The 9713-nt window shown below is 39.5% G+C and overlaps 1 protein-coding gene across 1 annotated transcript in view; it reads left to right on the top strand.

The window, feature by feature from the left end:
* The first annotated feature begins 4082 nt into the window (after positions 1–4082).
* The window catches only part of lepr (leptin receptor), a 40228-nt gene continuing 34597 nt past the window's right edge, over positions 4083–9713 (top strand). Inside the window, exon 1 of the mRNA XM_041039960.1 lies at positions 4083–4200. The gene's annotated coding sequence lies outside the window, so the exon portion shown is untranslated. The remainder of the gene's footprint in view (positions 4201–9713) is intronic.

The raw sequence follows: 9713 nt of genomic DNA, 5'->3' as shown, positions 1-9713 counted from the left end.
CTACTCATGCTAAACTCCTCTCATATGTGACCAGTTAGGGGGCTGATAAGTTTTCCCTTTGGGCCCAGATCCGGGAAAAACAGGACTGCTGTGTCAGTGTTTGACTATCCAGAAGGAAATTTAGGGTAATTGAAAATAACCCCCTCAATCAGTGATTCATTGTAAAATAAGGTTACTGCTGCACTCTTCAGTTTTTCCCTCCTCTAACTCGCTCTGCTGACAGTGCTTACGTACTTCCTGAGAGAGACTCAGGGCTGATGGATGTAGGCCATTAACATATGCTGATGTTTTTTTTTTTGTTTTTTTTTTTTACCATTAATAACAAGTCTCATCTAGATGTCAAGCTGTTACATACACACAGAGTTTCAAATAAACTTGATGTGGCATATCATCTTGATGTATGTAGAATATTCTGGGGAGTCACCTCAAAGGTTAAAAGGTGCTGCTAGTAATTCTGGATTAAATGAAATTAAAAAGAGCATGATAATGGTGAAACTGTATGAAAAAAACAATAACTCCTAAAATGAATTATAGAAGTTGCCTCAGTATGTTACATTTGGAGGAGTGGGTCTGACCATATGTGAAGCTGACCACATAAGGACACAGGACAATAAAAGCATGCAAGCTTCCTTTTCACACTGATGTCCTCGATTAGATTGATTTGAAGCAAAGCTAAAGGCTGACATGCTGTTCTTGAAGAGGCAGTGTTAAACCATGCCTTCAGTTAATTCAAGGTTTACCTGGAAAGGGTGGCCCTTTCTTTCACAAAACGGCAGATGATATTTAACCAAGAGCACGTTGTTTTTATGCATCAAGACTGTTGACCCAGAGAAACTGTAAAGTTGTGAAGGTGGAAACTGAATAAAAAATGCCTCTCACTCTGCCAGCCACTACTGTCAATTTACCCATGAAAACACTTAACCCCTGAGTGGTCCAGTGTGGACCTGATTAAAGACCTCCTGATGCAATGTCCTGCTACTGACTGTGCTACTGTGTTCCTGTGAAACTGGATATGTCAATGCATTTACTCTGCTCAAGTCAACATAATTAAACATGTCTTCTAAAAGAGCTAACTTTGGAGCTGTTGAATGAGCACACACTGTACTGTTGTTATCTTAAAGTCAGCTGACCGGCTGGGAAATGTTCTTGTCTCCAGAGATGCTTCTCGTCAAGTCTGGGAACTCTTTAGTAACAGAAAAAAAAAAGAAATAGCATGCTTTCACATGGCCTCTCCAGTGAATGGTCATTAAAAGAGATACTGTGCCCTTAGATTTGATGATGGGAAGTGTGTTTGTGTCTGTTTTATTGTATGCCAGGATTTGAGTATAAGTTTTACTGGTGACTGTCAGAACAGTTTATCACAGCTTAGCCTGCATACACTTAGGTTATAATGTTCACAACAGCAGTTTATGTTTATATTATTTAGTCTACCCTCCTGTGGACATTGGCTAATTTGCATGAAATGCAAAGTACAGTACAGTAAAGAGGAACTTTTCTCTCCGTAGTGCCAAAGCTCAATATAAAACATAATGTTTAGAAGGAACCGACACTTTGGAAAAAGCAGGACAGCAGCCTATTTTAAAATCCATTGCTTCTGTTTTTTTTCTGCTGCCAATATAATTCTAATTATGGTCATCATCATGAGACAGGCAAGTTGAGTCCATAACATGTATTCTTAAGTGCCAGTGGCATTGTAGTTTTGTTGTCCATGACCTGTGCTCTCTGCTGTACTAATAATCACTCAAGTGCAGCACCATTGCCCAGTCATTAAAATGCAGCCACTGCAGACTCAGAAATGCCCGTGCAGATATACTCATTTCATTCTCAAGGCTCTTTGTTAGTGGGTTTCTGATAATGTGAGTGACTGAAAATAAGCTAATGTTTGAGCAGGAATACTGAGGGTCAGTGTGGGTTGTTGACCACCAAAACAAATCATGTTTTGGGGAGCATTTCCATTGGTTATCATAAACCAAAGACATGCATTTTATGTCTCTAGTACCTCTGGAGATAAATGGTTTCATTATCATAGCCGTACGTGAAAATAGTTTCATTAATGTTGCTTTCTTTGTGCTGAGTCACCCACCTACAGTACATATTTCCTCGCAATACACTTCCCTTTGCCATTTTAATACTGTTAAACATGCCTAATACAGAAATGTGCTCTGATTTCCCAATCATAAAATATTATCTAAACTTTCATCACAACATGCACTGACTTGATGGAGGGAAACAATTTCGTACATGTCCCATGTGATGCAATAAGAATGAAGGAAACTGCTGTTGTGGTATGTGTGTTTGTGTGTGTGTTCGCAAGAATAGGAGCGCACATTTGGCATGTCAAGACACTGAGATATTGCTGCCCGGGTGCAAAGATTTCACACAGGAAACAGAGACAGAACATTTTATTTAGTTTCAATCTTATTTTTTGCATTCCCTGCTCTATTGCCCCTTTAATGAGCTTTATCTTACTGTCAAAGGAAGCCTGATGATTACTGCACAGGAACTTGATCATCGTAAAAACCTGCCATAAAAAAGGTATGTTCAAATGTGCAGTCATTTTAGATTTTGCATATAAGATCATACCTCAGAAAGATCAAGCCATTATAGCAGCAGAAGTCATGATTTTAGACTGATGTTTGCAAACCACTTCAGGTGTCATGCAGGTCAACTTTCTTGTTCTGCTGTGGTCAGCAGACTTTTCTTATCTTACTGGCAGGTTAAAAATAGCAGCCTCCCCTTTGGCCCTGCCGCTTTACAGCCATGGGTTACATGTAACTGCAGCTGTGATGGAAACTAACAATGGCACTGTAATAATAACTTTTACAGGCATTTAAAAGCTGTTTTTAAAATAGTGCAACTGTTGTCGGGGTTTGTTGCTATATGCCTCTGGAGCTATACTTTGCTGACTCTTCTTTGGGATCGATCTAATTATCACTTTGACTCCAAGAGAGTCACCTTTTGTAGTAGTTGCTGCCACAGCTGGTGTCTTTCTGGGCAGCATAATGTAAGTTTAATCTTGAGTTTTGATTCATCGCTTTTGCACAATTAAACCTGATATTCTGGCCTATTGGGGACAGTGCAAAAAGCTCTGTCCTACCTGAATTCAAATATTCACCAGGTTAAATGTTCACTCTCTTTTAGCTCTGTTTGATCTCCACCAACTCCAACTCTTTAGCTGCAAAGCTATTCACCAGTTGTGTCTCTCAGCTATTTGGTGCTGAGAAGATAGTGTACACTGTTGTTTTGTTTTTTTCTGAAAAGAGCTGCCTGCTGTATCTGGAAAATAATTTAATGAACCAAAACAGTGAAATTGTGTGTCTGAAAATCAAAACAATGAGCTGAAAATGCTCTGTAGACGTGAGGGGTTCATCATTGTGAATGACCCCTTTCACATTACACATAATCATTTGATGCAATGTGTTAAATATAAAAATATTGATTATAGCAGCTTTATCGTTCATGTCTGTAGGGCCCTCCACGTTAAACAAGCAGGGTTTATTTTTGTATTTGGAATGAAATGACCACCTGTTATAGAGTTTCCCCCCCATCTCACTAATAAAGTGTGGTTGTGTCCCAGAGTTTGTTTTTTGACCTGGTCAGGATCAATGTGGGTCAGGGAGGGTGCTGTTGTAAATGGTTGTGACATTGCAACTCAAAGGCAGCTCTTGGAAGGAGTGCGTCAGAGGAATTATGGGATCAAATATCATTTGTCACATACTATGCACACACACACAGAGGGGAAAATTTGAGGCGTCCTCTGACAGAAGGTAGGCTTGTCACTGACCTCTTGTTTTCTCTAAGGCTCTGTGTAATCTCTTTGTTCCCACAGCTACAAATATACACCTCCAGTCCATGTATATGCACACAAAAATAGAGATGGATTTTATCCAGAAAAATCTAATCCCCACGCCATCTGCACTTGCAGTGCTCACACACCTGTAGTATCACAGTAGAGTAGTGCAAACACATGCATGCACATCCTGGCCTGTGTATGCTGTTGTGAGTGATTGGTGTGTATTTTGACACCATGTATCAGAAATAGCCCCTCATGCCTAGAGACACACTGCTCCACATAAAGATGTCCGCCCGTGGGACTTCAAAATATCAGCTCCTATTCCGCTTCTACAAATGTTCAGGATATCAGCTGGAACTTCACTTTTCATGTCATACTTCTGGAAATCTGCAGGTGCAAGGCAGCTGGTGAGTAAGTTTTCATAGCATAACAATATTTCATAAGACATTCAACAAAAGCTGTGAGATGAATGGCCCCCCTACACAAGCTGCCCAGGATGACTCAAACCTAAACTGACAATTAAAACATTGCCAGTTTTCTAATTGTTTTGATCCTGAGTCACTGGAGTTGTTCTGGTGTTGCTGTTTGTTTGTGAGAAGAAATAACAGGCAAACATTGCAGACTCAACTTTGTATGTTTCGTCAGTCTATTTCTTCTGTCACCTTGAAACAGCAATATTCCCTCGCTCAGTTTCTCTGTCTTTCTGCTTCCCTTCTTCTTATCAATAATCAGAAACTCTTTGCAATGATAAAATGTTGTATCTCTGCACCTTTCTACCTTCAAATTGCTCCACCACCTCCATGTTTTTTCCTTTAAATTTTGATGAGGCAGTACGCAGAGATCATAACACTGGTATTCTTTTTTTCTGTAGTCATAAATCGAAGCTGAGGAGGACATGGTTGTCGGGGGAATCTTTCTTTTTTTATGATTCTTTTGTTTGTGGATGATTTAACTAAGAAGCCCATATCATATGCCATATGTATATAGGAAAAGTATTACATTTTGGGATGCTCACTGTGACTCCAAGAGTGGGATAAGGAGGTCTCTCATGTGTTGTGTTGTATGAAGTAAGTATGAAGCTGGAGTCAGGACATGTTTACCTTAGTCTAGCATAAGACTAGAAACAGGGGTGAAGCAACTCCCCGGGCTTTCTCCAAAGTTTAAAAATAGGCCTACCAACACTTCTAAAGAGACACGACAGAGAAATGACAGCAGTAGGCTTTTAAGTGTCCTAAAACTGCATGTTTACGTTCAGGAAACAAAGCCCTTTAGCAACGGAAGCAAAGGAGGAAGTTAGGTGATGTTGTTAAAGAATAATAAAGTGTACGTGGAGAGGAAGTCAAGTTTAATCAAAACATCATTCACACATCAGACAGAATCAGGCTAAGCTAACTGCCTGCTGGCTCTAACTTCACATTTGATAGACAGGTATGAGGGTGAGATTGATCTTCTCATCTGACTCTAGCAAATAGGAGCATTACCAATGCTGTATATTTTCTTATAGTAAATTTGGCAATTATTTAGATGTCCATTTTTTTCCACAACAGTGAAAACAGCCCTTATGTTCAGACTAGTTTCTGAGGCTTCACTAAAAAAAAAACAGCGAGCTGAGATCAGGTGCTCAGACGCACATTCAGACAAGCCTCAGGCAAAAACCAACCAGACTATCTTCGATTGACAGTCCAGTACTAGATTCTCAGAGACTGAGACTCCTATTTTTCAATCTATGTCAGAGCTAACATCAATGGTTGTTTTGGAGGAGGCATTTAGCTGCCTATTTGACCATTTGGTTTATTTAAACTAGGAGAGCAAAAGGTGAGATTATGGTCACAGAGGTCTCCATGGTGATGAGGGGCTTTTGTGCTGTGCTGTTGGCTCAGGTGGACCTTAAGGGCTGAATTTACACAGGAGCTAAAGTGTAAATGATTATTTAGCCTTGTGCTTTGCCAGATGATCTTCATTTTCACTCTTAAAGCAGGGCTGTATTTACCAGTAAAGATACTGAGGTACAAAGGGTGAGTGATAAGTTTATGGACTACTGTAGAAGGAATCAATTTAAGAAAACCTAGCACCCTAATACCACAAAAGTTATTAAAGTTATTGACTTCAAACTTTCTGCATTTTTCACTCAAAGAGTTGAACTTTGCTTGCATGTAATGAGAGCTGTATATCTCAGCTCCTTCTACCTCAGGCCACAAACCTATAAATCACACAAACTTATTGATTGAATAACCTAAGGGGGCAGTTCACATTCTGCAGGGAAAATTCAGATATACTGTGTGTGTGTGTGTATATATATATATATATATATATATATATATATAATCCTTTAACTATATTTCTTTTAGGGATAACCAAACATCAGACTTTAAACACAACTGGACTTCAATAAAGGATGCAGAATTCTCCTTACACTGGGAAATGAAACAGTAATCTACTTCACTTGCCTATTTCCTTATAATTTTCTTGTTCCGTGTAATTTGATTTAGAGTTATGTTGTTTGAGTTTATAAGCAATTCATTTCCAGAAGATATTCCTTGAAATAAATGCTCCATTTACTGAATCAAGCGTTCTGAATCACTGAAGCTAGAATATAATTGAATGGCCAACTTAATCTATAAAAAGAAAATCATTTAAAATGTTTAAAAACTTTCTGTTTTAATGTGTATGTGGGGGGTGTTGACCCTGCCAGATACTGATTTGCAAATTGGTCTTTATTCTTTCAATTTCACTGTAAATCCTGAATGTAAAAAAGCTTTTATCAATAAGAGGGTCCATCCATCCATCCACTTGCTTATTGCTATTTATAGCTGGAGCTTATCCCAGCATGCACTGGGCTAACACAGAGATGCACAAAAACACTGACAGTCACATTTGCACATCTAAACATTCTTCTTTAGGCTTCATGTCCTTGGATTGACTGCACTTTACATCAATCAGCAGATCTCATGTAATACCACAGCGGCTGAGGGTTCAGGGTTTTAGGTATTACAGAGACTTTTCAACTTTATCGGATTCTAACATTGCAGGAGTCCCCACAGGTCTTACATATAAGTTAGATAGCCATACCCAATTGTTTTGTCTTTTTGTGCATTATGCTGATTTCCTCGCTGATGGTCAGTCTGGCTGCATCACCAGCTTGGATCCACACTATCAACAGGGCCGAGCAGCTCATCATGACCAAAATGTTGTGGAGCCATGGGTCTGTCAACAAACTAGTTTGCCTCACTTGTTGTTTTGTAGTTTGTGATAATAATAATAATGCTTTTAGCTGTACAGCAGTGAAAACATTCCAGGAAGACTTGCACACTTATTAGAAAATATCCACATCCCTGACTTCCTGTGAAATGAAATTCTCCATTTTGGTTCATTTGGTGGGTTCACTCCTCTCCACTTTTTCCATTTTCTGTTATTATCGCTGTTCTCTTTATTATTCAGCTCTTCATTTATAATCCATATACAAGCACTCACTCACCATTCCTGTTTATCTCACACTAATTCACCCTCATTTCCTATTTAGGTGGATTTTTGTGATGTGCTGTGTTTTGTTTTTTGTGACAACCTTTTGTTTTTATTAAAGAACATGAAGACACAGACAAATGCACACATGGGCATGTGTTTATACACGCACAAACGTAGGCACAGGTTTCTGACTGAGTGCTAGATCTATTGAGATTGCTGGAAAGGTCAGCCTGCACTAATGTGGCTGGAACAGAAAGCTGAAAAAAACAGAGCAGTTTCAGAAACATAAGATGAACTATGTGCAGTCATTTTGCTTATTAAATCCCACTTTTGAGACTTTCCTCCCATGGAAAATGACCCCACAGTTTGTGCAAGCATCTTATCATGCCCTGTAGTTTGTTAAACGACATCTAGTGGCCATGTGAGAGAGCATCAGTCTTTTCAGAAAATGCCCCAAAATGACAATATTTATGTTCAAATGACAAAATCCTCTTGTGGCCAAAGTAATTAAGATGGGAGCAAGGGAAGAAGTCACGTGATGCTGTTAAAGAATGATAAAGTCTGCCAGGAGAAGTCAGGTTGAATCAGAACATTGGAGTCTGCTATTCATTTCCTTTTTCAAACTGACAGCCAACGTTATTTTAAAAGTACGACCAAGATCGTTCCCTAAAGAGTTTTAGCAGTTTATCTGTGGCTGACTGGAAATGAACAACTCAAACTATGTTTCCTGTGAAAGCTTCTCAATGGAAAATAAACAAAACAGTATGTATTATTCTATGGCCCCATCCAAGGTGGGGTTTTAATCAAAAAGAGCCGACTGGAGTGCTTTCATTCAGAAAAACACTGAAAAAAAAACCCCAAAACGTTGCTTTAGGGTACACAAACGGTTCTTACCAACCAGGCTTTATGACTTCAGAGCTTTCATTTAGAACCAACAAAAGCACTTGAATGGCTCAAGGTGCCAGACTGATGTTCTCTCCACTGCCGAGAGGATGCTGTAAGACATTAAGAAGCAGGGTATGACTCAAAGAGTGAGCCGGCTGGATGTTATTGCCTGCTGCTTGACTGATGCAGACTGCTTTAGTCTGAGTGGGTGCTGAATGAAAAGATCATAGCATGCACTGACACAAGTGAGTGGTGGGGGGTGTTATGGGAATCATGTAGAAATGTGAGAGTCACAGGGGTTTGGAAACCCCACGCGTTGCTCCTGTGTTAGTATGAAACCAAACTCCTGAATCTCTGCATCCTTCTGAACTCCTCAGTGTATCACGGTCAATCATGATTCATCTAAGACATTGCATAAACAATCTTCCAACCATTTAGGTTTGGACCAGTGAAGTGTTTGAAAGGCTGATGCCAGCATCAATTATTTAAAAAAAGAATTGTTTGCTGCTAATTTAGCAGGTATTAAATAACCCCTTTTAAATACAAAACCATTCCACAAAAGAAAAACTCTTACATTTGTGACAACACATTTAGTCTAAGGCTTTCCAGCAACAACACTCCTCACTTCACAAGTGCAAGCGACGTCACAGCTTCCTTGGTAAAAAGCCTCTAAGGAAGTCTTGATTTCCTTGTTGCATAAGATAACTAGATCAGTCCCAGCTGTATCTGAAGACACCTTACTTGTGAGTTTTTAGTGAATGTATGAGGCCACTGCGTGTGATACAGTTTTCTGTTAGAAAGCTGAAAGAGATAAAACAATTTCTGTTCCATGTAGGATGTTACTGATAATTTAAAAACAGGAAATGAACACTTTTGATTGCGTTCGAAAAATTCCATCACACTACTACAATGAAATTTCTGTTTCTCTGAGAAAAACATCCTCATCAAAAGAGCTAAGAAGGAATAATTTGTTAAATTTGCTCACAATTTCCTCTAAAACCCAGTTTGTCTTTAAAGAAGTCACAAAATTAAATCAAGGTGACGGCAGTACAAGCACAGCCATAATCTGTCACCAGATGACAGTCCCCCACGCAACTCCCTCGCTGTTACTTTATTGTACTGGCTGAAAGGGGATGGCTCACTAGGTTTTAGATAATAAAATCTGATGACGCACAAGCTTGGCATTGGGACACCTCAGCACTTTCTCCCTTTCAGCCTTTCTCTCTAATTCTTTCCATATTTGTTTTCTGCCTGGGAAGAAGTATTCCCTTATAATCTTACTAGTCTCTCAAAGGAGAGGTTGAGAGGGAAGCTATGTGAGTGCACATCATCTACTTGGTGTGGAACAAGTGACAGAACAGTTGGCTGTATGAGTGTGTCTGTGTACAGAAACAAGGTGGAGATTGTATCCCAGGGAGTTGCAGTGATTGTGGTTTTATGAGTGACTCCATTGTGTTTTGATGATGCATTTATGGCAGAGCAGGGAAGAAGCACACAGTCAATATGGTGTTTCATCACATCATCGCGCACTCACTGCTGCTGGAGGCTGGTGTGGGTTTATGTCAGCGTGTGC

This window comes from Toxotes jaculatrix, chromosome 6 (genome assembly GCF_017976425.1).
Source record: "Toxotes jaculatrix isolate fToxJac2 chromosome 6, fToxJac2.pri, whole genome shotgun sequence".
Lineage (NCBI taxonomy): Eukaryota > Metazoa > Chordata > Actinopteri > Toxotidae > Toxotes > Toxotes jaculatrix.
This window is presented reverse-complemented; position numbering and strand designations above follow the sequence as displayed.